Below are 26,071 nucleotides of genomic sequence, written 5' to 3' on the forward strand. Positions count from 1 at the left end.
TATCGCGCATTTTTTGTAATTTATTAAAATTCGGGAAAATTGTGGCAATGGAGAAAATTCTTTCCTTTCAAAACATTTCGAAGAAATTTATATACCATTTTTCATCTTTTTTGACTTAACTTAAATCAATTAAATGGAAAATCCATCGAGAGCTCTGATAGAAATCTTTGGTAGAAAATCTTTTGGAAAAAATCTCTACTGCGCATTTATAAATTCACGCAGATAAAAATCTTTAACTTTCCAATTGAATCAATTCTAAAACAATTGTATCGACTTTCAACTTCACGAAAAAAATCTCTATTTTAACCTGTCTTCTTTAATTTATAATATTACCAATTAAATAATTCTAAAAGCGAACCAAACCACCGATAAACATGTTTCAACTTTCTACTCGAATCAATTCCGAGATATTCATACCAAAAAAATATCTTCGCCAAAAGAAATCTCTATTCCAACTTGTCGTCTTCTCCAATTCATATAAATCCACTACGAATTAAATAATTCTAAAATCGCCGATAAAAATCTCTCAACTTTTGACTTTCGAAGTCAAATCTGAGTCATTCATACCAACTTCATCAAAAGAAATCTCTATTCTAACCTGTCTTTTTCAATTTATAATATTAAATAATTCTAAAAGCGAGCCAAAGCACCGATAAACATGTTTCAACTTTCCACTCGAATCAATATATTCATACCAACTTCATCAAAAAAAATCTCTATTCCAATCTGTCGTCTTCTTCGATTTACAATATTACCAATTAAATAATTCTAAAAGCGAATATCTTTCAACTTGCCAGTCGAAGCAATTCTGAGACATTCATATCAACTTCACCAAAAGAAATCTCTATTCCAACTTGTCATCTTCTTCATATATTTTTTTTACAATATTAAATAATTCTAAAAGCGAACCGAAGCATCGATAAACATGTTTCAACTTTCCACTCAATTCCGAGATATTCATACCAAAAAAATATCTTCACCAAAAGAAATCTCTATTCCAACTTATCGTTTTTTTTAATTATTAAATAAATATACTAGAAATTAAATAATTCTAAAAGCGCCGATAAAAATCTCTCAACTTTCTGAGTCATCACACCAACTTCATCAAAAGAAATTTCTATTCTAATCTGTCTTGTTCAATTTATAATATTAAATAATTCTAAAAGCGAACCAAATATCTTCACCAAAAAAAATCTCTATTCCAATTTATCTTCTCCAATTCATATAAATCCATTACAAATTAAATAATTCTAAAAGCGCCGATAAAAATCAACCTTCCCAGTCGAAGTTCAACTCTGAGTCATTCGTGTTCATCAGTTCGTTCAACTTCACTGAAAAAAAAAAAAAATACCAACCCAATTAATTATAGTAATATAATTTATTTTGGTGTTTAAGCACATAAAATTTTGAATTTTATAGTATTAATTAAATTAATAAATTGAATATTAGTTAATTGATAACATTTAAATTGCACTTAAAAATTAATAAAATTTATTATATCTAAATTAAAAGAAATATTTTGATAAAATATCAATGTATAATTTTTTACTATTACTAATTTTCTTCATGAATTTTAAAAAATAATTTATTTATCATTTTGCTTTTACCATTATTTATTTTAATAATAAATTCTAATAATGTATTTATTCAATGAATCATTATAGAACAATTATCAGTATTAGCTTAATCAATATTAAATTCCCAAACAAAATCCCAAGACTAATTTATTACGTAATCTCTGTAATTTCCAAATTTTTTTTATTTTTACTTATTATTATATACATAAGATCTCTAGACTTCACAAAATCTGATCAATTTAATTTTTTATCTTCAACCAAATTACAAACTTAACAAACTACTCGACTACTTAACTAAACTAAATCAAACAATTCCAAAAAAAAAAAAAAAAAATAATCATCGCCCAACAACAATCCTACCGATCGAACTCTACAAAAACATTCGGCTTCCAACCTCGAAGAAGTCGCGACTCCGCGGCTCGCCATCTCCCTCCCCCTTTCCCCCCCTCCCCGGAGTGTCCTCCCCGAGGAACGCCGCGTATCACTCGCGGCGGATAAAAATACACCGTGGGAGCGATGACTCGGGCATAAAAATACATGGAAATGCAACGGTGCGGCGAAATATCTCGGAGACACGGGGCCTCGCGCTTCGAGGCGCGAAAACACGGGCTGGGGGTGGACTGGGGAAACGCACGCGCCGACTGAATGGGACGTAACAGGATTTACGAGGCGAGGAAGCGGGGAAAGTGGCGTGGGGGAAGGGAGGGAGACGGAAATTTCCACGGGTTCGACGCCGGCCTTTATACGTGCGTAGACGGAGACGAGTTGGTGATAAGGGGAGTAATGGTGTCGATGATTACAGTTTGGGGAGATATTTGGTAATACAGGGTGGAATTATTATAGTTTCGAATTAATTTGAATGTGTAATTTGTTCGAATTTTTTTTTCTTCTTCTACGTTGGGAAGAGTTCTTAAATTCTTAACGTATTCTTAGAAACGATATTTTTATGATATTGAAACACTTCTTGTGCGTTTAGATCAATCGATTAGATCGATAAGGAATTACGCGAGTTGCGTCGATTGACTTCTGAACCTGTTCTGTTCGTACGCTTATTATACGCTTTTATTCCTTTCACTTTTTCCCCATGTTGCGTAAAATTGATTAATCAAAGTGTCTTTAACGAACGAGTAATCTTAAAATATTCCACTTTATGCAAAGTATACCTAACCGTGTATAAGTAAACGTTATAAACGTTATCACGTTCGTCGCGTATCGTTGACCTGATTCCACGAGGTTTAGAATTTCTTTACCATTGTTATATACATATATATATATATAATAACGAAAATTCAGGGAAAAAAAAATGTGGTGCGGTGAATAACGTTCGCAGTGGTAACGAGCCGACTCTTTCGTGCAAAGAGCAAATGGTCGATTCGGCATTAAAAGCAGGGTCATTGACTGGTGGCGGTGGTTATACAGCCGCATCCACCGAGCGTATCCACGCGGCCACACCGGAGGGGTCGTTTTTACGCGTGGGAGTTATTAAAAGCCAAAGTAACCGGGGAGAAAAAGCGGCCGGCTTAAAAAAGGAGCCGAACGTTGCTATCTTTCTGCCGGGTGTCACGGCTCTTTGCCTCGAAACCCGCGTGGCCCGCTCCTGAAAGGAAACAGCGTTTCTTGTGGCTCGATGGAAACCGCTCGACGATTTCTTCTTTCAAACGAAAAGAGAATAATTCGAACCTTGCTTCTTTTCCAATCTTTCTCTTGGGATATTCCACGTAACGAAAATTCTACGAGTAAAGTATCTGAATATTAGATATAATATCACGTTTAGAATGTGTACGCTTGTTATCGAAAATGCGAGTATTAGAAGAAAAAAAGAAAAAATGCGATACATTTTCGCGTACGTATTAATCTATAAGTTTGATCGTGAAATCGAGGAAACCTTAACCTTTAAATGAAACGGCTCTGAATGTCGGGAATGTGGTGCAACAATCTAAACCTTGCCAATGGAGGGACTTTAATCTCGACCACGCTTTCCTTCCTGTCGGATAACAAACTCGGTTGAAAGAAAGAAAGAGAGACACTTGACAATGGACCTCGCTGTTGCGGTCAGCTGACTGTTTGATATTAAAAAAAGAAACAGAAAAAAAGAAGTAAGATAATCCTACTGCGGTGATGATAACGAACCAGGCTTGCTCGCTTGTTTCCAGGCTATGAGTTTTATTTCGATTCGATTGTACGTTATTCGATTCTGTATTCTTCGTCGCGATATGTTGTTGTATTTTATAATTGATTTATATAAGTAACTAAGGATAGAAAAGATAATAATAAACTCTCTTTGCTACTCGCAAAGACTATATTATGTTAACTCACTCGATTCTCGAATTAGTTAGGTTAGGTCAATAATATATCGATAATTCTAATGTACGTTTATAATAGTATCTAAATAGTATTCAAACGTAATAAAACGTATACGCTTTTGATGCATTGTACGGTTTTACCCATTGAAGAATATAAAGTTTACGAGATATGGAATAAAACAGTGCACACTTACCGGCAACAAAAGACGCCATAGCTCGGCAATTTTGCTTCAAGGACGCAACACGCGAAACACTCATACACGCTTCGAGGATCTACGAACTACTGATCTTCGGCAAAAATCGACTTTTTCCGTATCCTTGCCCCACTTTCCTTCGATCCATTCGAGCTTCCTTATTGGTCGATTTATCGCATATTTTCGACATATTTCGCCACTTTACGAACTGACTTCTCAAATTAAGCGTTTAAATAGCTACAAAGTTGTGCAATAGAAATTAAAACGTGTAAGAAAATGTTACGATGGATTGTACGCGTGTATTTTAATATTCTTGCATGTTAAAATCTTTAAAGTTTTTAATTAGAGATACTATTTTATATTTTTAGCTATATCAATTGATATGTTACAAAACGTAATAATTTTAACAATTATTTTTACGGATAAATCCTTTTTTTCTTTTAAATCAGAATTTTCTAATGCTTTTAATATCTCGATATCTTTATATTTTTGACACAAAATGAAATTATCGAATCTTTTGTACGCGATGAAACTGCGATTCCTTACGTAAGATTTTTTCGCTGAAATAAGCGTACGCCCTAAAAATTCCAAAACCCCGATGAAACTACATGCGTTCATCGATGCTTTACGAGCTTGAAAGCTTTGCAGGGCTTCCGAAGTGCAATGACATTACATTTCCAGTCACCGCGACCTCTTTCTCTCTCTTATACAACACGAAATATCTTTCAATGCTTTCAATGTACTTTGCACGATTGTTACTTAGTTATCGGTAAAGTTTTCGAAAAAGAACTTTGTGATTTGTGAAAATATTTCTGTAAAAATATTTGATTCGGTTCAAAAATTTGAAAGTATAGTATTAACTAATAGAAAGAATAGAACTTATTAAAATTTAGTGCGCATAAATTTAAATTTCTATATAAATATAAAATTCATATACATAAATTTTCAGTGTTTCATACGACATAAATAATATACGATGTAAATTTTACGACCAAAAATTTAAAGGCTCACTTTCCATAATGAAATAAACGATTCGAATAGTTAAATATATTATATATTTATCACCGTTTTATTTTTCCGTAATAACATCGGCATGCAATAAGCGTGTTAATAGTTTAAAATACGATGATATAATTTATTCGATTAAAATTTCAAAATAATTTTTTTCCTCCTATAAAATCAATCGAATTAAACTGTGATATAATATTTCGAATTATGAGCATTGCACAAAAGTTACGGTACAGAGCATACATATGTCAAAGTATAAATATGACTGTAAGTGAAAGTGAGTGGAGCGGAAATGGGACGCGCGTTTAGATTGACATGTGAATAGTGCCGCAAACGAAGCTGCAATTATAATTTGTAGATTCATGGTTCAACGAGACACGCATAAATCGCGATATAAGAATACTTACCTTTTTTCATACCAGCATTTTCTTTCCTACGCAATATTCTTTAGAAATTAATGGGAAATATTTGATATTACCAAAAATAATAGCTGATCGTTACCATTTGCAAAACATGGGAAATTAAAGATTGTCCGTTAAATTTTAATATTTTCAATCTAAATATCATCTTTCTTCTTCAAAATACTCGATTACCAAAAAATGGTACTCGATACCATTTCCAAAAAATCTACGAAATTTAAGATTTCCCGAGCAAATTTCGATATTTTCAATCTAAATATCATTATTCTTTTCAAAATACGTACCAAAAATGGTACTTGATACCATTTCAGTGCCATTCCCACAAAATCTACGAAATTCAAGATTATCGATAAAATTTCGATATTTTCAATCTAAACGTCATTATTCTTTTCGAAATGCTTACCAAAAACGGTGCTTGATACCATTTTGATGCCATTTCCACAAAATCTACAAAATTCAATATATATCGATATTTTCGATCGAAATATCCATTTTTTTCTCGTCCGAATAATTAGGTACCAAAAAATGGTACTTAATACCATTTTCGGTGCCATTTTAAACAAGCTAAGAATTATCGATTCTGATATTTTCGAGAACATCATGGTATCGCGATAAACGTCAGTTTTTCCCATTTCCACGATGCGTGAAGAATGGTCGCCAGCGGGTTGACCTCGGGCAACTTTCACCGCCGCAGGATCACGACGTTGCCCTTTGTGTGTATAGGCGTGCACGTTCGTTCCACGTAATTTATGCATGTTGCGTGCGATCATGGTCTCACCAGAACCGAGACCCGGCCTGCATGGTCAGGTACACGAGGAGGAGGTTGCGGCTTGCGCAACCACCCATGGTTCATGCACCTTGCCCTCTCGAGGCAACGGCCTGCGTTTCTCTTCCGCGTTTTCCTGTCGTGAATCCAACGTTCGAGCCGAGGACGGTTTTTTCCCCTTTTTTTACGAGAAACGGTCCGCCAATTGTATTAATGGACGGTTTCAATGTTGGCCAGATGTGTTTCACGGTTAATAATAAAGAACTCACGACGAGAGATATCGGTTAACGCGCCGTTAACTCTTATTATTGTTTGGACACGGTTCGTACAATCTTAATTGGTTACAAAAGGGGGAGGAGGGAAAAATTGTTGAGGGCAAAGTAACAATTTCGACAACAAAATTTTGAACGCGTTGTCTGTTTACCATGCGGTTGATGATGATTATTGTTTGCGCGCAAAGTATGTCGATGTTAATCTCGGGGAATCGAGAGAGTATGTTGCCTCGCAGTGTTGGTAATCCGATAGTTTGGCACTTTGGCAAAGTCCTGAACGCTGCAGGATAATTGGGAAGACTGACGAGGAACGAGAGGACGAGATAGAATAGATGATTAAAGCGATCCGGTGTGATCGATAGAACCAACCTAGCGACAACGAATTTTATTTATCATATATATATAAAGGAATTCAAAAAAAGGTCGAGAGATGTTAAAAAAGAGAAAGAACGAGGAAAGAACGTAATTTGGTAAAAATGGCAACCGATCGCGTTTCCCGTACCCCTTCATTTCCATAATAAAATTCACTCCGCGAGTCGTCCTGCATCGAGCAATTTTATCCTCTCTTCTCTAAACTCGCAAAAAGATTCCGCTAATTCCTCGGGACGTTTGTATCGTCTGAATGCGGTTTCGAGAGGGGACCACCACCAGCGTTCAAAATACATCATCGAGTAGTTTACATCAACGAATACACCGTTCACGAATAGCTCTCTCTCCCAACGGACCTCTTTCTCTATCTCCGTTACCACGCTTCCTCCTCTTCTCTCCATTCACTTTAGAGGAAACTTTAGAAGGGGGAAATATCTGGCGAAATTTGACACTTTCCAGCGAGCCGAACCTAATGCGATATTCGTAATTCTATTTATCGAGATATTCCAACGATCGAACGACTGAAAGTTGGACGAGAATCGCGAAATATTTATTTCTCCTCCGAATTTTTATCTTTCGAAAATCACCCTGCATAATTTATACGCATGCTTTTCAACAGCTACCCAAACTATCTCCAGAGAACGATCCAGATATCGTGTGCATTTCGTGCGGATATATTACGCGATGCTCGCGAGGTAAATTGAGCGTTAAACATGTTTCGAACAGCAAACGGAAGCGTGCGAGAAGAGATAAGCGGCTCGAACTTTACTCAGGGTCGTGGCAACTATAACCTCACGTTCAATCCCCAGATATACGTTATTCCCTGCCCAATATCTTTAAAAACAATAGGATAACCTACGAAATAAACTCCCAAAATTTCGCAAAGAGCGAAACGAACTTGGCGAATTGGCGAGAAAAATCGTTTGAACAAAGTTCGCAGAGTACGCGATCCCTTCTCAAAGGAAGTTCTCCTCTATACATATATATATATATACACGATCGTATCGACGAGAAACGACCAATCGGGCAGAGCCACGTTCAAAGAAGTTGTTCTGCGAACAGCTACCGCAATCTTCCCTTCTCTTCCCTTCTGGTTGCGCTTAACGGTTGTGCGTGCGCGCGGACGAATCGTGAACAGGCCTCGCGGTGCAATCGCACGCGCTCCTCCTCACGCACAGGGCTCACGCGTGCGCGTACACCACTACACGCGCGCTCGTCATCGGCACACGGTGTGTGGAAGGTGGCGCGTCACCGGCGAGCCAGGACGTCGTAACAGTAGGTCACCAGTGAAAGTGGCTGGCTAGGCAGCAGCTAGCTAGGCAGCGAGATGATTGCAATTGCACCGCAACCAGGGGAGTTTAAGCGGCTCGCTTCCTGGTGTCGGCTACCGTCCGTGCCGCCATTATACTCGCTCGGATAATCACCGTTTCTTTGTCCGGGATATCACTTTCTAAACGCTCCTTCCGACGCGCTGCCCCTCTTCCGCTCTCCTTCGATTATCGATCTCCCTGTTTTCTTCCTTTTTTCATTTTCGTTACTTCCAGCTGTATTTATATTTGTAATTTTTTTCTTCGAGTCGTCTTCTCCGCCTGGAAATAAAGAAAAGATTTTTTAACTGGAATATTTTCTATACGTTCGTCTTTGCATGTCTCTGCACAACTCGATTATTTCCTAACGATTCGTTTCGTTAAATTAGAAATAAGAATTTTTGCGTGATTATCATACGCGAGTTTTTACCTTTCGTTGCGCAACTGGTTCCCCAGTTGGTCCGTAAGAATATGGTATAATAATGTCATTGAAAATCGTAATCGTAAGTTTATCAAACGGATCCCTGAATTGTATGAATGCTTATAATTACGTCTAATTAAATCGGATCGTTACGTATTGTTATCATTCTATACCGGACCTGCCACCCAGAAACGTTTTAATCGGGCAAGAAGTGATTGCCATTAAAAAGAGGTCGCAATAAACCGCGGGCATAAATCACAAATCTAAAACGTTTCATTCATTCGCCGATCGGCCACGTGTGTGCGTGCTCGTGAGGAGGAATAAGAAGCAAAAGTGCAAATGCAATGTGCTCTGCTCGTTAATCGTTGCCGCGCCTATATAACTATATATAGCGTGTGCCTCGCGGCCGATGACAAATCCAATAAAGAATGTACACACAGAGAGCGAAAATGTGGGGGGAGGTGGTCGGCCAAGAAACAATATAAATACACGCACACGATTGCGAGGAGAAACACAGAGTTTGAACGGACGTTTCCTCGTTCTGTACGTGCGGCTTCATAATTCATTCTCGCCTAAGGCTTCCTAATCCACAGTTCCACCCGGGAACCTAGTTCGAAAAATAGTCCGGGGAGAAGGGATACGGAGGCTCCTTCCATCCTTCTCTTCGGAGGCTCGACTCTCCTTCGAGTTTCGCACAGGTGGCTCTTCTTCCGCCGAATCGACGATTCGAAATGATTAATTTGTCGAATTTTATAAAGATCACGGTGAAATTCTCTTTCTTATTCATTTCTTCTCAACTCCCGTTAACTTCTCGTATTCGTTCTTGCTTCATCTTCATCATTGCATCGTTTTAATTTACCAACAGAAGTAATTTCATCGTTCCATGCTTACAAAACTAAGATCCAGCTATTCGAGGATACATTACTCTACATACAATAAGATTGATATTCTAATAAATAAATATCGTGGAATCCAATGCGATGGAGAATCACGATTAATTCTTACACGGAATGAGATTGAAATTCGTTGGAATTTGCGCGAAAGATGCTGTTCGATTCGATACAATTAAATAACTGTCGCAGAAATCGATGACCCGATCAATTTGTGCGAGGAATCAGCTATTTCTTCTTCGAGCGAGCACACGGAATTATTTAACAGGTTATCGCGTATCGGCCACGACCGAATACCGAGTCATTCGTCAAACATTCGCGTGCAATCGTATCGATTTTCTATTTGCCTTGCAAACCCCGTATATGTGCTCTCTGGGATGCGCCTCCAGGAAACCGAACTTCGAAATTCACCGATCGATCCAAGTAAACTATTATGCTCGCCGTTTACCGCCAACTTGTAATTCCCCCTGAACGTTGAACGATGCTGGATTTTCGCTTAATACCCCTACTGTTGCCCCGTCAAAATTTCATCGTGATACGACATACCAAAGTTTCTTTCTTATTTTGACTTTGAATCTTCGATCGATTCAGTCGAGTGTTAAATTCCATCGATTTATGATTAATTTTTAAAGCGTTTTTTTTCGTTCTTTGCGAAAGTCTACGATATTAATTTTATTTTCAAATTAGTTTCCCCGTTGAAAACGCAACGGAAGCAAATTCGTACACTTTTCCTATTCCAGGATTTTATTCAATGAGGAAATTTGTTTCTCGGTTGCAACGGTATTAAAGTTTTCTTTGAGATATGTGCATTTGAATTTAATGGTATTCGTATTTTCGAAACTGATTAAATTCATTGATCAAATGTTTCGAAAGAATCTCACGAATTTGTGCGGATATAAAAATTACGTGGCAAAGCACTTGGATCCGCGTGTAATTACGGTAAAAAAACGGAGACAAGAGAAATTCTATAATAATAATCTAGTTTCGCGGGAGACGATTGACGAAAGGAAGAAATCAGAACAGAATTGGGGGAAAAAAAATTGAAAAAAAGAAAGCTTGCACCTTTGTACCGGTTTACCGTGTCACTGGGTTAATGGCGGCGATAAATGAGAGCTTAATAGGTGTGCATGATGTCAGCATTAAAACAGTTTCTATTTCCACTCGCACGATGCGTCGCCTCCAATCTCTTTTTCGAATCCGTACCGATATCAAATCATAATCCACCTCTTTTCTTCCTTTTAATTAGCATTGTTCCCATCTCGAATCGTGGATTTTCGATTTCGAATCCTCGAAACGATGAAGTAGATGGATGCGAACGTCTTTGCTCGTTCTTGTTGAAAAAAGGAAAAAGGAGAGAAAGAAAAAGTACGAAGAAAGTTTAAATAAAAATTGAATCGACTTTTCCGAGTTCCGAGCCGAGTCGATGCATTATTTTCATCCGGATTCGCGTTTAAATTCCATTAATCCGAGTGGGCGTAAAATCGGGACAAAGAGAATTCTCGAACTGTTCGAGAGCTCTAATTATTATTTCCTGCTTCGAAAAGTATTTATATTTTCATTGAAAAACAGCGACAGGAGTAATTTTAATGTGCGATTTATTTTTTTAACGATACGTGCAATCAAATTTATTGCCCATCCTAGATAATGAAATCGTTGAAATCTCGAAGTAACGACATCGAACCGTAACGAATTTCGACGAGAGACAACGTTCAATGCGTATCCAACCACTCGTAAATCAAGGAACACCGCACAAATGCGCCTCGTGTACGATTACACTCGACGTAAGAGTACGTACATTCGGTATGTCTGCAATCGTATATCCTGGCCCACCGACACTGGTCGTAATGTCTCATCAATGTTGCACGAGCAGTCTGCTACGTGTTTCCTCTTTGGTCCAAAGATCACGCTTTCTTTCCTTCCCAGATCGAATTTTTTAAAATACGCGCAAGTTTCTTAACATATACGTGTATTCATCATCAATACGTCGATGTATATGTATATATAAATTCTCTCTTATTATACATAAAGATTAAAGATCTTTCGATTTTTTAAAAATTAAACGCTCGATTAAAATTTCTTTTAAAATGATTCGTTTGTACTAGGCGCAAATCTAGTTGGGATTGGTGTAAGGAATCTAGGGATTTTTCGAAGCGCAAAATGGACGTAAAGCCTGTCTCGCCACGTGCGTCGAACGGATTTTCGGTGGTATCAATTCTGGTGGTCCGTGAATCATCACGGCTGATTGGCAACGCGTCAAAAGTTTGCATAATCAACACCGAAAATAAACGAACGACACGCGGCTAGACAAGCGCCTGGACGTGGAAATTAGTAGCGCGTCTGCTAGACGCACCGCTCGCCTCTTAAATAAATATTATCGTTATCGAAGTAAGTCCAAGCTCAGTCGAGGCGAGTCATCGTCGCGAATGGGTTGTATCGGACATTGTCTTGTACGAAATACAGAAGGGCGGGTTCGTAGAAACAAAATAAAATTTCAAGAGTTAAAAATTTCAACAATTCGATATTGGTATTATATTGTACGAGTTTATTTATTCCTTCCTTGTATTTTCTATACATTTAATATCTACGTAGAATTTAATAAAATGAAATATATACGACTTCTAGATAAAGCTAGAAATAGAATTAGAAAGTTATTTTTAACGTGTTAATTTCGATGATAAGAAAAATTCCTGGCCACTCGAGAAACGTAATCTGTAATTAATAATCACTAATATCCGAAATATAGGAATAAGGAATAAGTGTTGTGGACAAATTATTTAACGATTCACGTATCGAATAATGGTTATGGAAATTATAAATAATAAACGTTGAATAAACGCATCGTTTAAAAGCTTTTTTTCTCGTAATACAAACAAGGGTGGAGAGGGAGGAGGAGGGCACGGCGACGGAACTCGAAGCGGTCGTTTAAATCAAGCATAAATCTTAGCTCGTCAATTAACATGAAAGTTAACACGAGGTAAAGAAAGGGAAGAGAGGAATGGTGCACGAGCACTCTATGCGTCCCTTTTCTGGTCTTTCTGAATGTTTGTTCATTTTTTCCGCTCAGTGCTTGCCCTCTGTCTCCCTTCCCCGACCTCCACGCCCCTCTATCACTCCCTCCATACCCTCCCGCTCCTTCCTTGGGCCGGAGTAAGGACGGGCATTGACCTCCACGCGGTGTATGGAGCGCTGCACCGAAATACATCGTTGTTGCTCGCACATGCGTCTCTCCCTCTCTGCTTCTCACTCTATCTCTGTCTCTCTTTCCCCTTTATTTTCTCTCACTCTTCCCTCCCTCCCTCTCTCTTTCTCACATCCTCGTACACGGTACGCCGTCTCTCTCCGATCTTCGTTCTTTCGACCACCCTGTACTTCGTCCCCCTTTTGCTCTCTCTAGGGATGCATGGAAAAACCACGAAGGGCGTGAACACGACCGAAAAGGGATTCCTAATAATAATAATAGTGACGGGTTTGGATCCTCCGTAAGCGGAATCGCGTACGTTTCATCATTCCGACTATAACTTTTTTAGACACCGCATTTTATCTTCGCGCTCGCGAACATTTCGGTCGGTAAAAATATATATAATCGCGAAACGCGATAATTGGTTGGCTTGTTAAACAAGAAACGCTGCGAAAGATTTCTCTGCAATAGCGGTCAGGGTGACTCGAGTTTCGCGCCATGTAAACACGTTGCCCGCGCGAAAATGACCGGAACGCTTGTGACATGATGACGTTTCACGTTCACTTTGTGTCTGTCAGTTACGAAACACGCGGCAGTCTTCGTTCCAGGGAAGCGAAGAACACGGCGTTTCGGACCTACGCCAACGAAACACGAAGCGTCTACGATACAAACGGTAAGAAAATAAAAAAAAAAAAAACTACGATAGTTGGCTCGTTAACTTACGTAGAGAGAAAATTTTCTGTTGATCGGTGTTCGTGCGCTCGTTAAAAGAACGTTACGAGTTCGGCAGCTGTCGGGGCGGGTGGGTACAACAATCGTTGCATTATGGGCGCCGCGACTGCCGAAAGGCTGGGTTCAACGCCCTTTTGATGCACTCCGAAACTCCTTTCCTTCCGCTCCTTCGCCCTCCTTCTACGATCGATAAAGCCTGACCGTGAAAACGCGACGAATGTGCACGACGACGTCCAGTCGATTTTCAAGCTCCCCTCTTCCTACACCGCCCTTCCTCCTTCCCACTCGCACGCGGCTCGAACCTTCTCGTTCGCTCGTTCTCTCTCCAACTATCTTGTTTCCCGTCTATCTGTCACTGTTTTACTCGCACGTGCGCCGTACCGCGACTCTCGTCACAACTGACAACCATTCGGCCATCTTCGGCGATCCTCGTCGCTTTTCGGTTGTGCAGATGGTGTAACGTCGTTGCAGCGTGGTGTCGTGAGTGTCAATTGAAATTTTTGCTTGATTTTCAACGAGATTTACAGTTGTCATCGAATATAATGATTCTCGAATGTCGTAATCGATCAACTTGGATCGAAGGGAGAAAACAGGCGATAGAAATAAGCAATTCGCGCGTATAGGGAGTGTGTTGACGGCCACAGCGGCAACGAGGTGGACTGGGACAGGTCAAGGACCTGGACTGCAACGATACGAGAGCAAATCTTATGCTCTAATGAGTTGTAGACAGAAATGGCGTTTCGTTGTATTCATTGATGTTTGAAAGAGTTATTTTTTATGTCCGTAATAATGGCATTATCACAAATGTGCTAGAGAATAGAGAACGTTTCGTGAAAGACTCTATCAGAGCATTGTAAAATTGTTATGGAATAATGATGTGTATTTACAAATTCGAACAGAAGTGTATTCTACTACTAGATATCAATAAAAAGAAAATAAATTTCCTCTCTTTTTCTGGAATCGTATACTCAATAAAAACGATCTATTCTATCTCTATATGTCAATTTTTATATCGTTTGCCCTTCGCGTGATAGCAAATAACTTTAAATAACTTAATCGTGTGCTACAATAAATTAACGAATACCGTTACCGTTTACTTCGTATTTGATTGTTCTACTTTTCACTGTACCGATCCGTTAACATAAAAGCTATTTCCGCTTTTTGAGCTTCCGTGTGTCAGGCCACAATTCGAATAATGTTTATAATTGCTCGATTGTGTAGCCACTCGACTGCGATAATTCCAGCGTTAAAAAGGGAGCTTCGTTCGAGGCAGATAGCTTTCTATCTGTCTCAAATTTCAGAAATACATAGAATATAATTATCGTCTTGCGTGCATCTCCGATATAAGAGATGTATCTCGATACTTAAACATTCTGTCGCATTGCATGCTTTTTTACGAGTTTTAAATGTACACCATACGTTATTATTAATAATAAATTGCATCTCGTTGTTTATCGTTGTACATCGTTAATCATATTATGCAAATATACTCCCTGGTACTCCGCTTCTTTTTACGATATAGAAAATTCGTTTGAGATATTTCGATAAAAACTTTTACTTCTTAAACTTATTGGATTTATCTTACTTTAAAATTCCAAACGTATTTTTCCAGATTAAAAAAAAAGGAGAGAAAAAAAAAAAGATTTAAAAGTTCGTTTTAAATACCCCTAAACCTCTTTATTTAAAATCTCGTTAACTGCATTCCAGACAGATGACGTCGTTCGAAAGACTTACAATTGAAAATAGTCTCCATCGACCGAGAATAAACTCCGATCATCCCGTATCGAGAGATACACGTGTACCCCGTATACCTTTCCCTCTAAAAATAATATCACCCTTGAAATCCGAAAAAGCTGTGGCCCGTCGCAACGGGCCGAAGAAGAACGATCCGGTATCTACTAGTACCGAAAAAAACTTTCGGTGAGAACGTATAACTCTCGACAGATAAGTACACATACACACACGCACACACATGCACACATATAAATGCCGTACACGTGTGTTCACGTGTTGCGTGTCCTTATCGTCACTTGAGAATTCGTTACGAATATTATACTTGGCCGTCTATCGTTCCATATATTCCATGGCCTACGCGGTCTAGGCTAGATTCTTGCGCGAAGCGAAACGAGAGAGGCGCGTTACTAGCCGTGGAAGTGAGAGAGATAGGTAGAGAAGGAGCGGCGGTGGGGTGGGGGAGAGAGATTCAGCTCCATCTGGCGGAGGTGCATGGCGATATTGGCTCACCGTGTTCACACGTACACGCCACGGCACGGTCGTGTGTACACGAGGCTGGTGGATCGGTGTGCGTGCGTTCCACAGCGTAGACGGGTCGTTGACCCCACGGCGCACTCTGCGCTACACGTATTCCAAACTACACAAAACACAACGTGTCTCGGTAACGCTTTACAGGCCGTTTCGAATTTAATCTGACGCTAGTGCGGTGTGCATGCGCAATCGCGCGGTCGCCGCGAAGAAACACGCTTGTCTAGCGGTGTCTAAAGGAAGAGGAGAGAGGGATGGGACAGGGAGAAAGAAGGGAAAAAAAAGAGGAGATTTAAGACGCGAGGGGCGCGAGAGAGACGATCGATCGGTTACAAAGCGACCGTAAGATAGTAGGATTGGTTCTCGAGCGTACGGAACGGTCCCCGGCCGTTCGTGGATTCGTTCGCTGGTTTCCCGATCGGGGAATAGACACGAGTCTTGTTTACCCCTTGCACGACGCGCGCTACTGATTAAGGAGACGATACACTCGCAGGGGAATCCTGACATTTTATTACGTTACGTACGGGAGCTTCGATTCTTCTTTATCGTTCGGCTTTCTCGTAACAAGGGGTTTATTCACGAAAGATGGAAAAGGAAGAATGTAACGATAATTGACGATAATAAGGGCAATCGAATTTTAGAGTTTTAGATTCGTTGTTATTATTATATCTACGCACAATTCTAATTGATTACTTAAAGGTATCAAAATGCGATAACGCAATTATAACGTTTGAAACTTCGGATCATTTTAAAACGTGTTGACAAATGAACGTTAATCAGAGAAACTGGAAGATGATGAACACAGAAGGGTGCTGAAACCGTTCTATTGTAGCTGCTCCGCGATACGTTGGTTCGCAGTTAATTTCGACAATTAGCAACCGGGTTCGTTGGAGATATTGGAAATAGATTATGGAAACGACGAACACGAGAGACGTTCAATTTGACACTGGGAAAGTTCTTTTATTATTACCATCATACGCGATACGTATTACTTTTATCGTAATAAATCAAATCTTTGGCTACAACTATTTATCAATTACCAATTATCAATCAATTATATATCAATTAATATTATATATAACACGCATTTTACTCTAGCTATTCGCTATTAATTCACACATTCCTCCTAACGTAAACTATATCTGACCTGTTTTTTCTCTCAATAACTGTCTATGCAAACAACGATTTCAACTTCCCCACCCATGTATATGCAGACGCGGAAACGAGAGCATTTAGATACTAATCGGTCGCACGTGACTTTCTCCGGCTCGCGCGACAGTTTCATACGACGGAGGCCAGTGACGCTCCCTTTCTATAATTAATCTTAAAACCGTTCAAGCCACGCGTGTCAGTTTCCAACGGTCAGCTTTCCGATCTCGCATCTGATTAGGACGACGTCGCACGCGTTCTGCTCGCGCCCCCTCTTTCCCGTTCCGTTCTTTCATTCTTTCGCCGACAGATGGATTCCCGATCGTCGAGCGATGCTCGATCACAATCAATTCGCCACGCGGACGAAGCGCTGCTGTCGTAGCTACGCCGAATCGCACAATTGCCGAATCTACAGACGTACAAGCGACGTGCAAACGATTGAAAAGTAAACGCCCACGCGCCATTTGATATCGATTTCGATATTTTCCTTTTTTTCCCCCCCCTCTTCTCGAGTATACGTAATTCTCGCGCGGAATATAGCAAGTTCTGTCGGGGCACAGATATTACCAGATATATACATGCATCTGTTCCCTGGTGGTTGTTTGCTCAGCGTGCTCACGACTCGTTATCGGCTCGAGGCCGATGTCACGGTGAAAATTGAAAAGCAGCTGCTGCTGCTGCTGCTGCTTTCATCCGGGGAGGGGGAAGGGAAGGTGGAGGGGGAAGGGGACTTATCTGTTCCCTGGGCGTGTGGCTCCGACGTGTGGACGGGTTCTATTATTAACGGTGTCTCAAGGAATTTCTGGTTCCACGGTCACAGCGGAATTTTTACGCTTCTCGGCATTGTCCCGTTACTAATGACCCGTGACTCTGAATTAGAACTCTATTTCTGCGACGCTCTGATATCCGAGATCGCACCGAGTGCGTGGGCGCGATACCTTTTCTTTCCGCTCTTTTTTCTTTTCTTCCGAGCGAATTTTAACTCGATCGTTAAGCCGAGCGACGCTTTATTGTTATTGTCGCTCCCTGTATATTTTTAAAACGGTTTATCGTATTTCCGTACGTTACTTTACGAAGCTGTTTCAACTTCGACGTCAAAGAAGGAACGTTGCTCTTTCTAAAGGAAAGTTTCTAATTTTTAAATTATCAATCATTGACAATTGTACATAAAAACGTTGAACGATTTAATAACGGTATTTTTAGAGAATCTTTCTACCAGAGTCCATTTTTTTTTTCGTTCACTTATCACGAGCCATGAAGCTTTGTTCTTTCGGATCGATAGAGAGAAAGAGAGAGAGAGAGAGAAAGAGAAGAGAGAAAAAAATCCAGTTATTGGAAACGATTTGTCTCCTTATTATTTCGAATTATAGACCTTTAAGAGAGAAATATCTCGAAATCGTTTTCTTTCAAGAACGTTTCTCGTAAAAATGACGATTCGCCAATATGTTTTTCCTAATCGGATTTAAAAATTGACGGTTTTTAAAAATTAGCAATTCGTGCAAGCTCGAAAAGAATAGATAAAGAGATATATACGAAAGGCTCCACATTTCTTTCGCGATTAGACAGGTTTGAGAACGCAGGTGTTTCTAAATTCCACCTAACCTCTCGTTTGAATAAATTTGATTAAAAATTAGTTTTCAAACTCACTAAGTTAATCACTCAAAGTTCGACACAACGTTCAGACGCGCGTAATACGAATCGAAAGAACGAGGCAAAGATCCACTTGTGGAACGAGATAACCGAGTGTTTACACATCGGGCGAGCGACTAAACTTTTCGAAAAATTTTCAAGTTTCCACGGCGATGCGTAAAACTTCATCCCACCGCAGACCCTTTGGAAAAATTGTTGCGAAAATCAGCGAGACGACACGAATCAAGGTCATCGTTGCCTAATTTCGAAAACAATTGGAAAAGAAGGCGATTTCTAGAATTAATCGCGGGCCGCAAAAAGCAATAACACCGGTACTCCACCGCGTGGTATCGTTGTCAACGTGATTACACGCTCACGAACGAAACAATTACTCGTGTCGTTCCACGATAGCGCAACAGCTATCGAGGAATACGTGTCAAAGGCCGTCCCTGACCGGCACCGCCGTGGCGCGCGCAAACGCACAGAAATTGATGGTTAAGAAAGCCAGGCTAAATCATATCCTGTCATAATTGCTCGCGATTTAACCTAATTCGCCGGCCTACGCGGTATTTCTCAACTTCGAAACCCTTATTTTTCCATCCCTTCGTCTCGTTCCAGAGAAAAGAATCCCTTTCCGTTCACTGCATAATCGAAAATAATTATTCCCACCAGCTACGTTACGAATATTCAAAGGGAAAAATCGTAAAGAGTACGTAACCTAAAAAAAAAAGAAACTGGGGAGAGGGACTTAACAGTCGAGTGACACGAGAAGGGAAGGGTTAATTCAGCAGGAGGAATGACCTCGCGGCCCTCTCGAATGTAGGTTATTCTCTCAGGGGGTCGATTTTTCGAATAAACTCGAGCGGGGTTCCCTCGATCAAACTTGCGCGCCCCTCCTCCTCCTCGTCCCCTTGCCACGCGCGTTCCTCACAGCGTTTCGAGCACGGGGAAAATGGAGAAAGACAATCGAAGCGCGGGACAAAGGCAGTGATTAAAAAAAAAAAAAAAAAAAAAAGGAAAAAAGGGGGGGGAGAGAGAAAAAAGGGGTCTAGTATCCTTGGATGCAGTTGGTCGCGGGGTAGGTTGTTAGGTTGCCAAGCGACAAACCGTACGTTGACCTACCCCATCGTTCGGGGCCGTGTGTAACGTGTACATCACACACGTTGTCATGGATACTGCGTAGCCCCATAACTGGAAATCATCTTCTTCGATATGGAAGCCGAACGATCGTCCCTTTCAAAACTCGAAGAATTCCTTCCCATTCGAGGCCTTCGACAGCTAACTCCCCCTCCCCGCCAGGGGAGAATAAATTGGAACCGAAAACGGAAGATTAGACGGAATCTTCAGAAGGTGGAGTTCGTTGAGAATTTTCGACGATACAAATTGGAGAAGTTGTGATAGTGATGGTTTATAGAGGAAACGTAATTACGATCTCTTGTCCAAAGTTTTCCTTTTCTCGAAACGGTCCTCTCGAAACACACCCCAAGCCAGACCAGAGCCGCTCGTATATCGCGTAACGTCGATCGTAAAACGAGCGCAACGGCGCTCCGAGTGCCGCTGCTATCGGTTATGCCTCGAAAAAGAAGGAAGAAGGATCGAAAGTCCGTCCGCGAATTCATTGCTTAAGTCGATCATCGAGAAGGGGAAAAAGTATTTCGATCGAGTAATTGCAAGAATAGCTCTCAACGATACACCGACTTGTTGCGTACGTCTCACACGCTGATTGATGTCATCGGTTTAATAACGGATACCACCTATTTCCTTACCTTCGCGTCTAACGCACCTTCTTTCCATCCGATCCCTTCCTCGACCTCTCTCTCTCTCGAGAAAAGAAAATAAAGCCACAGGAAGATCCTCGCATCGACAGGCGAAGAAGCCAATGCGTGCACACACGCACGCACGTATAGGAAGGCGAAAGAAGACGAGGAAGAGGCAGTCGATAGCGCCGCGTTGCACCAGGAGGCGACGGATTCGGTGTGTGGATTCGAGTCGGTCGTTGAACCCTCTCCCCAACGAGAGAGAGAGGGAGAGGAGGAGAGGACGGCGGATAGTCTTAAGGGAGAGGCCGGGCGAGTCGAGGCGGGGTGGTTCTCGAGCGAGAGGATAGAGGTCCCCCGATTCATTAACGGGGGCGGCCACGCTGATGGTGTGTCTGGGCCGGTAACAGGGGGCGCGGGTGTGTACACGGCGGCGTGCCGCGTTTTGAGGGTCACGTTCACAGCGCAGCATCCCCTTCCTCCCTTCCCCGCCCCCGTGACGGTGGTCGATTCGGTCGGTGGTTGCGCGAGGTCCGGGCCGCGGCGAGGGAGCCTCGGTTCGCGAACTTGGTGGGGCGGCGAAGGGCGAGGCGCGGGCTGCCGGTGCACAGCTGAGCAGCCGTCGTCGGTCGATGCAACTGCCCCCTCCCCCGGCCCCCAAAACCCTTCCTCTCCGCGCCCCTCGGTCAACGACCTCCGCGCCAACGACTCCCATTCTCTCTCTCTCTTTCTCGCCGCCCCGAACCCTCCTCCCCTCCGCTCCCCTCTCGCGGTTCGCAGTTTGTTTACATCGGTGCAGGACTTTTAATCGCGATCGATCCTCACCCGTCCCGTCCCGTTGGGATTCGAACGGCGGCGGACGGCGGCGAGGGCGAGGATCGAGGACGGCCGTCGAATCTCGAGGAGGATCGAAGATTACGGCGATGACGAGAGGATGGTGGTGGTGGTGGTGGTGGTGGTGAGACAGATGGATGTGCGCGTCGATGACCGACCGGCGATCATCTCTCGGCGTTTATTTGGACGAGCGTGGGTGGAAGGAAGGGAGGGGGAGGAGGTGGCTGGATCTTGTTCCGGTTGCCAGGGTCAATGCGTTCGCCGCTCCAACGAAGTTCTAGTTCGCGATTCCTGGCGTCCTGGAGGCGTGAGGGGGAGGCTGTTGCGGTGGCGAAACACGTCCTAGCGTATCGGGCTGTCGAGGTATGAAAGTTGCAGTCCGATCTTTTTTTTTTTTTTTCTTTTTTCCTTTAGGACGATAGAGAACGCTTCTTGTGCGCTTTTGAGGGAAGGAGGGGAGGCGATGGTGCCTCCTCGTTTCTTTTTTCTTTCTTCTTATTTCTATCTTCCACGCAGCTGCATGGTTTTCCTTTTTTTATGGAATCGTTGCGCACGGCTTAACGAGAACGTCGAGAGGAACACGCGTTTACGATCGCCTCCGACGAATTATAATTCTCGCGGATCACGGGGGACAGAAAGGGGGAAACGACAAAGGGAAATAGATGTAGGAGAGAGGAAGGAGAAGATTCCCTCCTCTCTCTCTGAAATCGTGGAAACAAAGAAGGGACGAAAATAAAACCGTCCGCGGGATTATACGACTTAAAGATTCTTCCACTCCTCCGCCGTCAATTTCTTAAAACTGTTCATTCGTTTCCCTGGCCGCCCACCGGTCGTTTTGCATGGTCGATAAAAAAGGAGAAGCCGGATCGTAAATACGTCTGTAAGTCAAAACACACCAATTTTCTCGTCCCTTCTTCCCTCTCCTCAAGATCGAAATATAGGGAGCCGGTGGAAAAGCTCGATTGATGCCGGCGCAAGTATCCCTCGAGGGCGCGTCAATTTCGATGTCCTCCCTCTCGAGCCCACCCCCGCCGCCGGCTCCATCTCCTTTCTTTCCGCCTGCGCCCGTTCACCAGCCCCGAAATCGAAACGTTCCACCGTTCCTCCATGAATTATTCGAGAGGAAGTGTTGAACGCGGCCCAATGCCTTGCGTCTGTATCCATTTTCTGATCTACCTTTCATCCGGATCTCGTCCAAACACGTTTTCCATAGGAAGAGGGAAATTATAGAAGAACGGTATACGATGGAATAATCGAACGTGAGCGAGAATCTCTCCTTTCCCTTTCCTTCGTTCGTTTCCGATTCGCCTGATTCGCCAGACGAATTCGAAGCTCGGCTAGATGTTTCTATAGAGAGGCTACGTTAGCGCGAAACAAGATTTCGGGAAGACGTCGAAGGCGAAACTCCATCCCCGTTGAGAAGGAAACGATGCATTTCTGCTCGCGTATCCTCTTCTCAGTTGGTCGTATTTTTATTTTCATTTTCGAAGCCTCTTTTTACCTTACCTTCCACCTCGACCGATACCAAGGAAGGACAAAACTTGGCGCACCTAGTCCACCCCCGAAGCCAGGCTATCATCTCTCTACCCTGACCATCCGCAACCCGTCCCCCTTTCTCCTCTTCCCTCCGTGCAGAAAACATCTTACCACTGCACCCCCTTCCTCGTTCCATTCGATTCGTTGGCGAAGTTGGTCGAGAAGAAGAAGTAGAAGGAGGAAGAGGAGGCGTCTTGTACAAAGGCAAGGACACGGGGAAAAAGAGAGAGGAAAAAGCCTCTCCTCCTCCTCCTCCTTCTCTCCCTCTCCTCGAACGACGACAAGAGAGGGAGAGAAGCAGAGGCTCAACGATGCGGAGCGGAGTGCATGATCCGCGGGACGGATGAAGGGGTTGAAAGAGCGGTGGAAGGAGAGCGCGCAGGTAGAGGAAGGGGTGAGCCGAGTGCAGGAGGAGGGAGGAGTGCGGTGTGCATTGAACCCAGACCGTTATCGAGCTGCCCACCCACACTCACCCCTTTCTCTGTCTCTCCGTCTCTCTCCGTCTCCGCTGTGCCGCACGCATACACCTGTCCCTGTCTCCACTCGCACAAACGTGCAACGTGACGAGAGATGTGCCGTAGTAGGTATTGCTGCTGATGCTGTCGCTTTGTGTATATAATACTTTATACATGCTACACGTGTGCGTGTATGCACGTATGCCGGACCTGCCTCAACGCGAGTCGCATTGCGCAGCCGGGGAGTGTTTACTATTTTCGCGCTTGCGCGCCACCGCTGTGGCCACCCCCTGATTCATGGCAACGCGCCACGACTCGCCGCGGAGCGAGGGAGGGGGAGGCGCGGGGCGAAGGGCGGCGCGCCCGTGGCAGGGAGCGGCGGCGTGGTGGGGCGGTGCGAGGGAGAGGCGAGCAGCGCGTGGCGGAGGAGTGGGGGAAGCGGAGCGGCGGGAGGGGAGGGAACGGTGAGGGAAGTCCGTTGGAGCGCGGCGAGGTGCACGCATTCCAGGTGGGGAATCCTCCGGCGACGGTCTGCCCTTGCGGCGCAGCCAGGAGAGAAAGTGCAGCGGATCTCCTCTCTTTTTCTTTTCAGCCCTACGTATGGCTTATTCTTATTCGGAAATTGGACGATCCGTTTTCGTCGAGTTTTCGTGGAGCGGTATGAAAATTTGTTATAAGGACCCTATGAAGGATATGAGAAGGAAAAAGAGGAGGAAGGATAAGCAGCGAGGTAGCTGTATGAAACGAGGCTAGGTTTCCTTCTTTTTTTTTCCTTTCCATTTTCTCGCGGTTACGTCATCGGGAAAAAAGGAATATGAAAAACGGGCGAGTGGCATTTCACAGTGGCCGGCGGGGTTAAAAGTCTCGAGGACTGTCGCCGAGGTAAGCCACGACTTCCAGGGGATCTTTATCTCGTTTTTCCACGCCGCTCGAACGAGTTTTCCTCGATTACGCGAGCCTTTAAGGTTCTCTCTCTCTCTCTCTTTCAAGGTGAGAGAGGCGGGCAGTTATCGTGGCCGTGCATCGGCGTGCTCGACGAGCCGTGAAATTGTCGACGAAAGCGCTTATATCCGATCGACGTGGCGTTTTATGCGGCCGAATCGACGGATATACGAGGCGGAACGAGAGCGAAAGTGAGGCGAGGGAAGGCGAAGACTGGAGAAGGAAAGGACGGGGAGAGGCCGCTATTCACGATTGTCGCTGTGCACGATACAGCGGCAGATGTTCCAACTACGATTGTTCGTGGCGTTGGGCTATTTCTCTTGGAGGAAATATTTGAGAGAACATTCGTTTGCGAAAGAGGGTATTTCGAATAACAGTTTTGCAAGTTGCGATATATCCGGGCTTATAATTGTATCGGAACAATTGCGATGAGTCTGCTCGGAATAAAGCAACGAATCGCAACCCTCGGATCCTATCTCAGTTTCATCGTCAATTTCGTATTATTACTTTCGTATTATTAATCTTTTTTAAAAGGTTCTTACAAAGTGTCGAAAATTTTCGATAAAATTTCGAGATCGATCGTTTTTTTCTTCAAGTTGGAAAATACCGTGGCGCGAAAAATTTCGAGGCGGCAGTAGTGCGGACCATTAATGGTCGGACGCAACCTCGACTCGCAAGAAAAATACAAAATCCTGTAACAGAGCCGTCAATTTTATTGAAACTTTAAACACCGATTATCACCGGCTTTATAACGCGACAGTTTACAAACAAATCCGCCGATTTATCGCTGGAGAACATTTCTTGGACACTCCTCAAAAAAAAAAAAAAAAAAGAAACCGATTTTTTATTCCATATTAGAACAACAAACACAGATTTGATATTCGTTTGAAAAGTTGAAAATTTTTTGCGATCAATCCGCGTAATTTAAAAATGATAACAATCGCAGAATTATTATTCGATAGGAGCGCGGGGCAAAGGGAATAAATCGGATGCTTGCACCCTGTTATTTATCAGCCGAGGTGAAACGACGAAATGTTGCGCTAAATCCGCGCAAATACGGTTCCAAGTAAATAGAACGAATCGATGAAAGAGGCGGACATCGAATGCGTTGTACTCGACGGAGGTGACGTTTCCATCGATCGAACGAATCGTTTGGCCACGGATCCAACACTCGTACTCGATTGTTTATACTCTTTTTCGGAACCCATAAGATCGTCGATCTCGTTACGATATTTGTACGAGTTTTACGGGAGAGTGTTTGTCGATTTTCACGAAATTCTTGAAACGAAGAAACTTTCAAAAATTATCTCGACCATATTTTCGTGTCGGAAATAATTCTATCCTATGAAATTTCTCTAACGTAAATTTTGTTAAAAAGATTATTTATTTCGATACCAATTTTACGAATTCGTTGGAACTCGTCTTCTATCCGGATGAAATTTTTGAAACAAAAATTGGAACGACCAATCTCTACTATCCGAGTCACGAGGATAAGTTAGATAAGTTAGATAATTTTTAGAAAAAAACATTTTCAATAAATAATAATAAGAAAAAACGAAGGAAAAATATCGAGAAACAAATAATACGACACAATGAATCGAAGGAAGGAAATCCATCCGTTCCATCGTTGGATCGACCATTTTTTTAAAACCCAGCTTTCAATTCTAAACGCCGCACAGACGTAAAAAGATCGTGTCACCGACAGAAAAAAGAAAAACGATCTTTCGTTCGAGGAAAAAAAGAAAAGAAAAAAAAAAAAAATAGAAAAATAAAATTGCCGTAATTTCTGTTCACAGTTCCCGTAATCGCGTTTAATATCCGCGAGGAACGATTAAATATAATGTTATTTTTTTTTTTGTCCTTTTTTTCCCGAGGCGCATGCACGGCGGATCGCGTGTTTCCGCGAGTCGGGCGTTAAAAACAAGCGGTTCGTTACATAACCGGCTCGCTCGCCACGTAGTCCGACGACCTTCCTCTATGGAAAGGATGGATCTGAAATAGCAACGACCCGAATATGGGTCAGCATGCATTGTGCCACGACCCTCTTCACGCAGAGCGCCGCTGCAACGCG

General features: G+C 42.6%; 2 protein-coding genes across 12 annotated transcripts in view; one reads left to right on the forward strand and one right to left on the reverse strand.

Annotated features, from left to right (window-relative positions):
• LOC114577572 (uncharacterized) overlaps positions 1-26,071 on the reverse strand; it is a 193,350-nt gene that overhangs the window by 114,434 nt on the left and 52,845 nt on the right. For all 6 annotated transcript variants that reach the window (XR_009829209.1, XR_009829208.1, XM_062072943.1 and 3 more), the window contains exon 2: positions 4,075-8,497. The gene's annotated coding sequence lies outside the window, so the exon portion shown is untranslated. The remainder of the gene's footprint in view (positions 1-4,074; positions 8,498-26,071) is intronic.
• Positions 1-26,071, forward strand: part of LOC108001868 (hormone receptor 4-like) — a 130,405-nt gene that overhangs the window by 19,604 nt on the left and 84,730 nt on the right. The window lies entirely within an intron of this gene.

This window comes from Apis cerana, linkage group LG3, assembly GCF_029169275.1.
Source record: "Apis cerana isolate GH-2021 linkage group LG3, AcerK_1.0, whole genome shotgun sequence".
NCBI lineage: Eukaryota > Metazoa > Arthropoda > Insecta > Hymenoptera > Apidae > Apis > Apis cerana.